Source organism: Anguilla anguilla, chromosome 3 (assembly GCF_013347855.1).
Source record: "Anguilla anguilla isolate fAngAng1 chromosome 3, fAngAng1.pri, whole genome shotgun sequence".
Classification (NCBI taxonomy): domain Eukaryota; kingdom Metazoa; phylum Chordata; class Actinopteri; order Anguilliformes; family Anguillidae; genus Anguilla; species Anguilla anguilla.
The window spans coordinates 29,288,155-29,302,292 of NC_049203.1; positions in this window are offsets into that span (position 1 = coordinate 29,288,155).

Consider the following 14,138-nt stretch of genomic DNA (forward strand, 5'->3'; position numbering starts at 1 on the left):
CACTTTTATGCCGCTGGGGTTCCCCTCACACGTGCCCACACTCAGCAAAAAAACAGTGTACCCACTCTGGCCCCCCTGCGCCTCAGCCCCGCTGCCGGAGGGGGGAGACCTCACCCTGCCGTCTCACGGGGGGAGCCACTAACACAGGCGGGGTCTCACGCACACTCACACCTCTCACTCCCACACGCACACCACAAACAATCAGCCAAATCAAAGAAAGGATGTAGCTGGCCCACACCTCACTGCTGGGCCACTCTACATCCAAAAAAAAAAGAAAAAAAGAAAAATAAATCAAACCACCAAAGGTCTGCTGTCTCCCACTGTCCACGTCAGTCTCTAGGCTGCTGGGTGGCGCCCCGGCCCACTCTGCCGTCCGCTGTAGGTTCTTGAAGTTCCACTGGTTACCACGCAGAGTCCCTGCTGCGCCCTGTAGCTGGAGAGTGAGTCGGCGCCGGCTCCGGTCCTGGTCCGCGCTTTACAGTCTCGGAGTGGGAGACTCACTGTTCCTCCGCCCTCGTCAGGGCTTGTCCAGAGTCTCCCCTCGCGGCGTTGGTCCTGGCTGACGTAGCGCAGTGTCCTAGCCACAGGACCAGTCCGGCTCTGCACAGCGCCGCTCCTCCCCGGATCCCACCACGTTTTCCGCTTGGTCTGGGCGCAGCTCGCTCCTCGTGGCACCAGTGCAGCGTCCGGGACCGCCAGCCCACCACCAAGGACGGGAGACAGCTCAAACAAAGAGAAACAGAAATAATAATAACCAAAGAAACAGAAACCCAACCCAACAAACTTAAACTAACTTAAAGAAAAGAAAAAAAGGAAAAATCCTCATCTGAGGAACCAAACACCCTCCCCGGCGTCTCTCGTGTTCTCCCTCTCACCTGCCTTCTTATCCCTGCAAGGCTGTTAGGACCAAACACAAAACAGCTGCGCCACGCCCCCAACTCCCGCGACCGGCGAATCGGCTTAGGCCCCGATCTGAATGTGCACCCAGACTCCAATAACCAATCCCCCAGTGAATCAGGCACAGCCGTCAGGCTACCTCCTGACACTATCAATATGCACAAGTGAGTACAGTTGGTTACTGTGATTGATCACATTCTTTCAATACTCTATATAGACCTATTGCTGTTCACTATGCACTTCAGTGTTCCTGTATGTAGGCCTATTGTCTGATATGGTCATGTTTTCCTTTTCAGAGAGTTCTTGAACTCGATTCGAATGCTACTCCGCACGAGTATATCTTCATTGATGAGGTGGGATTCAATCTCACCGAGACCAGGCGGCGGGGAAGGAACATCATTGGCCACCGCACCACCGTTGATGTCCCTGGCCTGGAAATGTAACTGTGCGCAGCCAAGTCACCGTGGTGTCATCCACCATCATGCAAATCTTGGTCCCTACAATACAGCCCGTTTGCTTGTATTTCTAGACGCACTCCAATATCCTCATCTCCCCAGAAGGAGAGGGACCAGACCAGCCTAACTATGTTATTATTTGGGATAATGTAAGTTTCCACCATGCTGCTCAGGTCCACAACTGGTTCATATCCACCCACGATTTTCAGTCCTTTATCTGTCACCATATTTCCCCTATCTCAATCCGATAGAAGAATTTTTTTCAGCATGGCGTTGGAAAGTGTATGACCATAAATCCCATGAGCATATGACCCTACTCCAGGCAATGAAAGAGGCATGTGGTGACATTGGTGCACACGTCTGCCAGGCCTAGATCCGTCATTCAAGGCGCTTTTTACCTCGCTGCTTGGCCAGGGAAAATATTGCTTGTGATGTAGATGAAGTCCTCTGGCCTGATCGGGATCAGAGGCAGGATGCGGACTGATTTGCTTTTGTTTTTTTTTACAGCAGGCCTACAAACTATGATTTTTATTTTTGCAGTCTGCTGAACAAATATTTATTTTACAGTAACAAATAAAGATTTGCTTTGTTACATTTTTGATATATGATAACAGATCATTACATCCATTGTCCAGACTGACACAGTCTAAGCATTTTCTTGGAGTTTTGAGAAGACACAAATGTTATCTATTTTGGCAAAACTCATAATTGCACTGATAAGGAAAATGAAAAAACACTTCTAACAACGTTCGGTATGACTCATGATGGAACCTGGGTTGTGAGTGCAGCCCAACTGGACCTCATTGGCAGGACAATACAGTAAATATGCTTTGTATAATACACAATAACAACAACACTCAAAGTGATAACAGTTCACACACTTTGCTGTACTGTACTGAATTAGGTTTACCTAGCAAATGCACTATTTATATGATGACATATTTACTGTATTGTGTCATGGCAACAGTCTTTATATTTACTATAAAATTGCAGCCTATTTTGGGACCCCTCGAAAAGAAAACTAAAACTTCAAAAAAGGAGAAAAAATAAGCTATTTTTACACAATTTTATACACTTGAATATGTAACATGACCTCATGAGGCCTGAACATATATACAGTATTTTGATGGTTGTGTTTTTAAATTTATCGTACCAGTGTGAAATCAATGCTCAATAAGACCTATTCATATGAGGCCTGTGTGAATCATTTTGATGGAAAAAGTCAGTTCTGAGAAGAGAGAACATGGTTTTGAATGAATGAATGCATTTTGCAAGAGATTTGTGTAGTTTTGGCAAAAGGTTAACTGTTGCTGTGCTTTGTGTGTAGAGTTTTGAGAAATTGAGCTACAGTTTCAGGAAATGCATTTAAACAATTGAGAAAAACTGTAACTACTACTGGTACTGTAACTGTTCTGTATTGTGGGTTTAGAGAGTCATGGAGCTTGAGGCCAGGCAAACACCCCACATGTTTATATTCATCGATGAAGCTGGTTTCAACCTGGCCAAGACACGCCGGCGCGGGAGGAATATCATTGGAAAAAGAGCTACAGTGGATGTTCCTGGTCAGAGGGGAGCCAACATAACAATGTGTGCAGCAATATCCTCTGAAGGACTGCTGTTACACATACCACTAATTGGTCCATATAATACAGAGCTCTTCATTGTATTTATGGATGACCTCTATGGAAGGCTTGTCCCAGGTGAGGAAAGGGGGAAAGTGAGGAGAAATGTGCCAACATTCGTAATCATATGGGACAATGTGGCATTTCACCACGCCTGTGTCCTCACATAGTGGTTTGAGGCCCATCCAAGGATGATGTCACTTTTCCTCCCACCTTACTCGCCATTCCTCAACCCCATAGAGGAATTCTCTTCCTCATGTAGGTGGAAGGTATACGACCACCGTCCACATGAGCAGATGTTACTCCTGGATGCAATGAATGCTGCATGCCAGGAAATATCTGTGGAAGACTGCCAGGGATGGATTAGGCATTCAAAGAGGTTTTTTCCCAGGTGTATGGCAAGAGAGAATATAAGGTGTGACATCGATGAGAACTTGTGGCCCAATCCAGGGGACCGCGTTGACTAGTACATGTTTATCAATGAGTATTCTTTATAAACAGTGTGTGTTTTTTTGTTTGTTTGTTCGTTTTGATAATACGGTATTGGAAATGCTGTTTCATTTTGTGTTTCCATTTTGTGTTGGCATTCTGGAATTGCAGTACGACTGCATATGCAAAAATATGACAAAAATAAAGCACATTGAGAAATATTGCTGCATTATTGATTTATTCCTTTAAAATAATTTATTACATTGCTGACAGTAATGAAGGGCCATTCTTATTTTGTATTGGAACCTTGGGTTTATGAAGGGGTGACATAGCTCAGGAGGTAAGACCGATTGTCTGGCAGTCAGAGGGTTGCTGGTTCAAACCCCGCCCTGGGCATGTCGAAGTGTCCTTGAGCAAGACACCTAACCCCTAACTGCTCTGGCAAATGAGAGGCATCAATTGTAAAGCGCTTTGGATAAAAGCGCTATATAAATGCAGTCCATGAAAAGAAAAAGATCCTTCAAAGATAAAATTATACATCTGGTAATGCCACGTTAGTGTTTTTTAGGCAATTCTGTTATGAGTGACAAAGTGATCTTGTTGGGTGACACCTTTAGCCAGTGTTATGGTAGAATGCATTAATTTTGAGACATGTATGAAGTGTTTTGGTAGACTTAGTGCATTTTGCATGCAAGATTAACCATTGTGCCAAGCTGCCTGTTGGTAAAGGGAACTGTGTTAAGAGTTTTGAAAAGATGTACGCAGTATTGAGACATGGGTATTGTCACGGTACGGGGGCTAGGACCCAGGCGCAGAGTGGGAAAAAACACGAAACTCAAAAATGTTGATACAAATAAGACTTTACTAACAAAAAACAGAACGAACAAAGAGCCATGAGGGGCATATAACAAAAACTAAAATAATACAAAAAACAGAACTTTACAAGCACAGAAAATAAGTGGCAGAAGCACAAGCAGGTCAAAAACACAGGCAGGTACATACGGTCAAAAACAAGCACAAGTCGGAAACAAACACAAGGAACCAGCACCCAAGTCAAGGAGACAAAGAACTTAAATAGACAGGGGGTAACAAGACACAGGTGAACTCAAAAAACAATCAAACCAGAAAAGGAGGGGATAACAAGACACAGGTGGGAACAATGATAGAATAACGAGACAACAATAATACAATTAACAGGGGGGAGCAGGACACAAAACAGAAGTGCCGCCATCTGGCGGCCCAACAAGGGAAACACAGACAGGAAAACACAGAACCATGACAGTCCCCCCCCCCCAAGGGACGGCTCCTGACGTCCCAGGAGGCCGACCCGGGGAGGGAGTGAACAGAGGGTGGGAGCCGGAGACAGGACTCGGGACTGGGACGAGACGAGACCGGACTCGGGACTGGGACAGGACAGGGGGAACTCAAGACTCGGGACTGGGACAGGACAGGGGGAACTCAGGACTCGGGACTGGACTCGGACGGGGGGACAGGACTCGGGACTGGACTCGGACGGGGGAACAGGACTCGGGACTGGACTCGGACGGGGACAGGACAGAGGGGGAACTCAGGACTCGGGACTGGACTCGGACGGGGGGACAGGACTCGGGACTGGACTCGGACGGGGGGACAGGACTCGGGACTGGACTCGGACGGGGACAGGACTCGGGACTGGACTCGGACGGGGACAGGACTCGGGACTGGACTCGGACGGGGACAGGACTCAGACAGGAACACCGGGAGACCTACAAGGACAGACAAAGGGACAAGCAGGCGGGGAGACACACGGCAAGACCTATAGACACACTAAGGGACAGACAGAGAGGGAAGGAGAGGGGTGAACTATGACACACAACCTGACACATGGGGAGGCATGACAAGAAACACGCAGACTGACACACCGACAGACAGGCAGACAGGCGGGAGAACAGATTGGCCGAAGAGCCGACGGCCTGGGGGGCAGACAGACAGGCCAACAAACTGGCTGACACACATGCGGGCAAACAGGCAGACAGGCAGGCGGGCAGACAACTAGACAAGGGGGCAGGTGCACAGGCAAACACACGGTGGGGAACATGGATAGGGCAAGGTCTCGGGGCACTGGGTAGGGGCAGCGATGGCTTGGACACACTAGGGGGTGCGAAAACACTAGGGGGAGCACGAACACTAGGGGGCAAGGCGTGGACACTAGGGGGAGCGAGAACACTAGGGGAAGAACGGACACTGGGGGGCGCGAGAACACTAGGGGGAGCACAAACACTAGGGGGAGCATGAACACTAGGGGGAGCGAGAACACTAGGGGGAGCGAGAACACTAGGGGGCAAGGCAGGTGGCTTCGCCTGCGGAACAGCGGCCAGAGCAGGCCGCGGCGGCCCCTGCGGGACAACAGACGGAGCAGGCGGCCTCTCCGGGGCTCTGGACGGCTTCGGAGGCCTCCCCGGGGCTCGAGGCGCAAGCGAAGCACGAAATTTGGGTGTAGCAGGCGGCAGTGGCCCCTGCGGAACGAGGGTCAGAGCAGGCGGGCCCCGCGGAACGAGGGTCAGAGCAGGCGGGCCCTCTGGGACTTGGGGCGGAGCAGGCGGACCCTCCGGGACTCGAGGCGGCTCTGGAGGCCTCTCCGGGGCTCGAGGCGACTCTGGAGGCCTCTCCGGGGCTTGAGGCGGCTCTGGAGGCCTCTCCGGGGCTCGAGGCGCTCTGGAGGCCTCTCCGGGGCTCAAGGCACGGGCGAAGCACGAACAGTGGGTGGAGCAGGCGGCAGTGGCCCCTGCGGAACAACGGGCGGAGCAGGCGGACCCCCCTGCAGTCTGGGCTGGGCAGGGGACTGGAACACGGACCCCAGCTGTAGGGAACCCGGCTGGGCAGAAGACAGGAACACGGACCCCAGCCATAGGGAACCCGGCTGGGCAGCTGGACGGGACCGGCGGGACCCCCGCGGGCCGGGCCCTGAAAAAATGACTAGCCGAGACCCTTCAAAAGACGCAGGGCCGGGATCCGCTGGCTGAGCAGCTGGAGGTCTGGCCGACCGGGAGGCAGCCCGACCACGGCGCCTTCGTGACCACCCGCCCCGGGCACTGGGAGGCTCAAGGGCGAAAACTGGGTCGAGCTCCCACCACCCCGGTGGCATGATAAACAAAAAAACAAACAAAAAAAAAAAAAAAAAAAAGAAAAAACCAGCACTGGCTGGTTCCTTCTGTCACGGTACGGGGGCTAGGACCCAGGCGCAGAGTGGGAAAAAACTCGAAACTCAAAAATGTTGATACAAATAAGACTTTACTAACAAAAAACAGAACGAACAAAGAGCCATGAGGGGCATATAACAAAAACTAAAAGAATACAAAAAAGGAAAAGGAGACTTAGTGCATTTTGCATGCAAGATTAACCATTGTGCCAAGCTGCGTGTTGGTAAAGGGAACTGTGTTAAGAGTTTTGAAAAGATGTACGCAGTATTGAGACATGGGTATTGTCACGGTACGGGGGCTAGGACCCAGGCGCAGAGTGGGAAAAAACACGAAACTCAAAAATGTTGATACAAATAAGACTTTACTAACAAAAAACAGAACGAACAAAGAGCCATGAGGGGCATATAACAAAAACTAAAAGAATACAAAAAACAGAACTTCACAAGCACAGAAAACAAGTGGCAGAAGCACAAGCAGGTCAAAAACACAGGCAGGTACATACGGTCAAAAACAAGCACAAGTCGGAAACAAACACAAGGAACCAGCACCCGAGTCAAGGGGACAAAGAACTTAAATATACAGGGGGTAACAAGACACAGGTGAACTCAAAAAACAATCAAACCAGAAAAGGAGTGGATAACAAGACACAGGTGGGAACAATGATAGAATAACGAGACAACAATAATACAATTAACAGGGGGGAGCAGGACACAAAACAGAAGTGCTGCCATCTGGTGGCCCAACAAGGGAAACACAGACAGGAAAACACAGAACCATGACAGGTATAACCAATTGTAAAAAAATGTAACTCCATACATAGCGTTGATCATTATGGCCAAACAGTTCAATTTTTGTTTCATCTGACCACAGAACAGTCCTCCAAAAGGCTAGGTCTTCGTCTTGGTGATCACCTGCAAAGTTAATTCTGGCCTTTTTATGCCGGTCTTGGACTAGGGGCTTCTTTCTTGCATGACAGCCTTTCATGCCATGGCGATGTAGGATTCTCTTAATGGTAAATGTAGATACTTTGGTACCTGATGTCTCCAACTCCTTTGCCAGTTCCTTTGTTGTTGTCTTGAAGTTCAGTAGAACCTTTTGGACCAAAGTTTGTTCAGCCGTGGGAGTTAGTTTGTGCCTCCTTTCTGAACAATGCAGTGTCTGTGTGGTCCCAAGATTTTTATATTTGCATAATAAGAGTGCTAGAGTGAGAGCACCTATTATTTTTTTTGTGCCGGCAAATAAGTCAGAGCGCTAGCTTTTGGTTGCTAAGGGGACGTGTATAGACCGCCCCATATAAATGAATGGAACTTGACATGAATTTGCTAGCATACTGTATAAGTGTCCTGTCTTGGGTATTTGAGGTTAATATGAGTGGTCTCTATCAGCACGTCTAGGAATCCGTACATATTCACTGTTGTAACGCAAGTCGCAGGATGCAAAATAGCCGTTAGAAAAGCAGTTTGAAATTATGAAGCAACGTCTGTGCCATTGGCTTTTATGGGTCGTGATGAGATCATTTTGAGCGTGTTGCTTGTCTTAAAGTTGATATAGTAAATAAGGCTGTATTAGTATTACTAAATGTGTATGTATGAAGTTTTTTTTTTTAAATACAGTTTATTATGTATATTTTTACAGGACTTACATTTTAATAGGTAACGATGTCCAGTTATTTCTCAAAAATACGAAGTAACAATGGGCAGGCACCAGCTATAACAATCGCAGTGATTCGAGCAATTAGTTTCACAATGGCGTTTGTTCCTGAGGTCAGGTTGCACCCCACAGCACAACCACCTGAGCCCAACGTCGGTCTGCTCATCAGCTTAATTTTCACTCCATTTGTATTCAGTGCCATATTATCCAGTAAACACAAAGCCAATAATAAATAAACACAGAGCGGAAGTTAACTTCGGGCCAGGTGCATAACCTTGGCAACGCACGTGCGTCTGATGAAAGCGTCTATATCTGTCTAGCTATCTAGAGCTTATAGAGTTATCTATCTGTCTATATAACTAGCTAGCTAGTAAGCTAGCTAGCTAGCTAGTGGTTTATTTTTATCTATGTAAATATCTAAACACTAAGCGTACCTTGCACAATTAACTTTTTTACATGTAGAATTTTGGAGGGGGGAACATTTTGCAGCAAGGGAGGAATGAGGTAGGCTTGCAAGAATATCCACATTTGAACATGGCAAATATACTAAGGCTGTTAGGGAGGTATATATGGATTTAGTGACATCTAAGGGGGTAAGCGCAAATAAAGCCACAGAGGTGGTGACGGCAATTTTAGAGAAGCTTGCCAGCACCCAGGTAGAGAGGCTGCCACATGCCACTTTTTGTAAATACATGGTCTTGGAGGCACGACAGGAGGCACTCCAGCATGTGCAGGATGCTCTTTTGACAGAAGAAGACATCACCCTCTCTACTGATTCCACTAGCAACATAAATATGGCACTGCAGGTGTATATTTAAAACATGGCAGTAGGCTACATTTAGGTCTGAGAGAGCAAGCTTCCGGCTCTGCCCAGTACACTTTAAGACTGTTAAACAAATGATTCAGGATGTAGTTAGCAGCGGTGGCGGAGAGATGAATGTTGAATTCTGTGAGAAAAACATCTTCTCCATGATCAAAAATTTAATGAGCAACAGGGCTAGTGCTGAGAGTTCAATGAAATACTTACGGAATACAGAGCCAGCGTTCTGCCAGATATAGTGTAGGGGTTTGATGCATGTAGTGAGGAAAAGAAAGCAAGCCTACGTGCTGTAAATGAGTTATTTTGCAGCTTGCATCTTATTGATTCCCCTTGTGTTGTTACCTTGCCGCGGTGGGGAGGCTTGTGTGCCTCCGTGACTCTGAAGGCTATATCAGTGGGGGTCATACCCCCAGCAGGTCCAACCAAGCCTGGAAGGTTTCAGGGTAGAGGCCAGACGAAAAACAGCACCTAGCCCTCCAGGTTGGGGGTTGGGAATGGGGCTAACAACTCCACCCCGTAAAATGCCATCTTGTTACAGAAACTATGACAAATGCTACATATGCTAAAACCACGGGTCCTACAGTAGACTCAAGCCAACCCACTGGCAATATGACCACTCCTGATGAAAGCCTTCAACAGGAAGTCAGGAGTGCAATAGACAGTCTACTTTGGCCCAAAACGGTGATCCGCCTAGGAGCACTGAATGTCCGCACCATGTATGAGACATCCAAACTAGCCCAGGTCATCAGTGAGATGAAAAGGTACAGGCTGGATATTTTAGGAATTAGCGAATGTCGATGCACTGGTTCTGAATGCCAAACAACCAGCGACGGATCAGTTGTCCTCCACTCAGGGCATGAAGACAAGCACATACACAGCATGGCTCTTATTGTCTCCAAAGAAAAGGCAAAAACCTTGGTAGAATGGGAACCTGTAAGTGACAAAATTATCAGAGCTCGCTTCAATTCCAAACATTGCAAACTGACCATCATACAATGCTATGCACCAACAAATGAAGCTGAGAAAGAGGACAAGGATGACTGGTATGAGGAGCTACAACAAATTGTCTCCAAGGTCCCTCGACACGATATGTTGCTGATAACAGGTATTATGAACGCCAAGGTTGGAGCCGATAATGACAACTGTGATAGAGCTATAGGGAGCCATGGCTGTGGTGTGAGGAATAACAATGGTGAGCGTCTTGTTGACTTCTGCCTTGAAAACAACTGAGTAGTTAGTGGTACGATCTTCCCACATAAGAACATCCACAAACTCACTTGGAGGTCACCTGATGGCAATGTTCCCTCTAAGCTGCGCGCGTGCGCAATCGCGCACTGCCCGCACATTCTCAGCGCACAAGAAAATCTATCCAGCGCATAAACAACATCAACATAACGTATTAATTCATATCTAATATTAGACCTAATCTAATCTAATTAATTCGCCCAATAATATTGTTTTTTTGTTTCTCACTCAGTGAGTGACAGGTGTCCAGCCAATGATACGATACGGTTCACTTACGGTACGAAGCCTATCATGGCATTGACGGTGCTTGCGTCTGGGCCCTGCCTATATGCGCCGTGCAGGTTAGCTAGCAGGTTAATAGATGCTAATACAAACCCCGCATCATGGCGAAACGAACAGGCAGCGACACATCCACTCAGCAAGCCACAGTAAAAAAGAAATGCAGTTCTTTTAAGATGGAATGGCTGTCGGAGTATGTGCAAATTGAAGAAAAAGCGGTGAAATTGGGTGAGATTTTTTCTTTTTCAAGTGAGAAAGGTCTACTCTGCAAAACATGCAGCGATGCCAAAGTAGCAAGTGAGTTTTCAGAGGGTTTTAAGTGGACCAAATTACTTATTTAAAAATAAAGCGTGCATATCTAATGTTGCTCACAGTAGTCCTCAGTTTGCTCAGGGAGCTTGTGTGTATGCCCAGATACATGAAAAATTAGAGGGAACATTGCCTGATGGTCTCACAACTAACCAGATTGACCACATCTTAATCAACGGGAAGTAGCGCAGGTCTCTGCAAGATGTCAGAGTTTGTCGTCGTCCAGATGCCAACAGTGACCACTATCTGGTGACAGCTAACATCAAGCTGAAACTCCGGAAAGTAAAACAACAGGGTCAAGCAGGAGACAACTTGACATCGGCAAACTGAAATGTCAAAATATCAGCAAAGAGTTTGTGTTAGAGCTGGGAAATCACTTCGGTGCTCTTGGAACTCTGGCTGATTCAACTGATCAGGACCCTGATATCCACACCAAATGGGAAACCATCAAGAACACCTAAGTTGAGACAGCTTCCAAGGTCCTGAGCTACAGAGAAAAGAAGAACAAGAAGTGGCTGACACCTGGCACTTGGCAGAAAATAGAACAAAGAAAACTAAACTAAAGGCCAAGATGCTGAACACCAAGTCACTGAGGCTCCAGAAACAGGACCAAGAAGCCTATAAGACCAAGGATAAGGAGGTCAAAAAGAGCGCAAGGAATGACAAAAGGGTCTTTGTTGAGATGCTAGCTTGCAAAGCAGAATGGGCAGCTGCAAGAGGCGAAATGAGTGTTGTATACAAACTCACCAAACAACTCTGTGGCAAGAACAATAGCCAATCTGCTCCTGTAAAAGACAAGGATGGTAACAACCTCATAACAGAGAGTGAACAGGCAGCGAGATGGGTACAGCACTTTCGTCCTCAACTGCCCTGAACCAGAACACGCTGCTAACCCCACACCTGCAGATAAGATACTCAACATCAACACCAGCCCCCTGACTGAAATAGAAGTCAAGAGTGCCATTAAAGCAACAAAGAATGGGAAAGCTGCAGGCATTGACTCCACGGCGAGATGCTGAAGGCTGACCTCAACACCTCAGTCAAGGTTCTCACAGACCTGTTCAGAAACAGCTGGGACAGAAATGTCATTCCTGAGGACTGGGCCAAAGGTTTGATTGCCAAAATTCCAAAGAAAGATCTACAAAATTGCAACTGCCCAGCAAGACTCTGCAGAAGACCTTGGATGGTATGGCTAGCAATGAGATGCCTCGCCAGTTGAAGTGACATGGTGATTGACACCAAACTGAGGCAGGAACAGGCAGGCTTCAGGAAAGGAAGACGGTGCACAGACCAGATCTTTGCATTAAGAAACATCATTGAGCAATGCCTGGAGTGGAATAATCCATTATTCATCAACTTCGACTTCCAGAAAGCTTGACAGCTTACACCGTGACACCCTGTGGAAGATCGTGCAATCCTATGGAGTTCTTCCAAAGATGACTGCATTGATAAGGATGTTTTACCATCAATTTGAGTGCAATGTCATCGTAAATGGTAACCTCACTGAATGGTTCCCTGTGGAATCTGGTGTACGAAAAAATCATGCGAAAGATCACCTCAGACAAGCCCAGATTCATCCAGTGGACTATTTACCCAGCTAGAAGATCTTGATTATGCTGATGACCTTGCTGTTCTCTCAAATCATACTCACCAGCAAGAGAAGACGGGTAGGGCTGACAGATTTGCCAAACAGATAGGTTTGAACATTAATATCTCCAAAACCAAAGTGATGTGCATAAATTCAGCACCACATGCATCAATCACTGTGGAAGGTAACTCTCTCGATTATGCCGAGGAGTTTACATATCTGGGAAGTCTCCTCAGTAAGGACAATGCATGCAGCAAAGACATCAGTATAAGGTTCGGGAGAGCTCGCAGTACATTTGCAAGCCTGTAAACCATCTGGAAGTCAAAGCAGTACAGCCTAAAAACCAAGATTCGACTGTATAACAGTAATGTTAAATCAGTTCTGCTGTACGGCTCAGAATGCTGGTGAGTGGTTGAGAGTGACATAAAAAAAGGATCAGTGCATTCCACAATGGATGTCTCCGGAAGATTTGTCGCATCTTTTGGCCAGAAAAGATCTCCAATGAGAACCTATACAAAAACACAAACTGTCGCAATGTGGTGCTGGAATTTAAACACTGACGGCTCCAATAGCTCGGACATGTCTTCAGAATGGACCAGGATCGTATTCCAAAAGTAGCCTTGAGGTGGACCCCACCTGGAAAGAGGAAACAAGAGAGGCCAAAAACAACCTGGTGGGAAACTGTGACCTCGGAACTCAAAACGGAAAACCTATGGGCGAGGCACAGTCCAAAAGCTCCTAAATGAGCCTGCAGCCTGGCGATCAGCGAGCTCCCGATGATCCAAACGTGTGGTAACAAATCAGTCATGATGCCAACAGAAATATAAATGGCGCAAATAGGCTAATTTATTTATAGACCTACTAAGCATGTAGTTTATACAAACAATGCAACTTTATTGGCAAATGACCCGTCCCATGATTCTGCCCTCTAGTTGTGAATGGGGACTCCCTGAAAACTTGGTATTTCACCCGGATGGGCGTGGTTTTGCAGGACGTAGCAGTGCGCGCTTTGGCGAGCGGCAAGCTCCATGACCATCTCAGCCCATGCTCTGAGTGCACGTTCATGAGTTTTCCACAATGGAGGGTGAGTTACGTTAGTTTTGTACAAATAATGTAGGTTGAAGACATCTATTCATGTTTTCCTATAATTTGTATATTTGGTCTCACACCTATGTACATGGAAATTGATAGTCTGCATTGTAAGCCCGTTTTGGGCTGGGCATCTATTGATGCAAGATACTACATTGATATCAGAATACAGACCCCCCCCATCTCAGTAGATTTTTGGACATAATTTAGTCCATCTAAATGTCAATATATTTTAGCAGTATTTAGTTGTGCATATTTTCCAGTATAATGCTATGATGGTCAATTTGAGAATATATTAACAGTCTGGTAAAAGTCATTTGAAAATCTGCAGGGAAGTCTAGTCGCGGTTGCAGCTGTGCCAGCAGTACAAGGAGAAGGAGCAAAAATCTAAGTGTATCTTCGTAAACTTATGATCACAAAAAATAAAAAATCATCTCTGTTTGATGTTACAATTAAGTAGGCGATATACTTAGTAAGAAGTAGAACTTTTTGAGCAAAAAGACGCAATAAGACCAACTGAAGAACAAAAACACGCGGTGTTGTGTGTTCTCACGGTGCAGTGTGCAATGGAAAAGA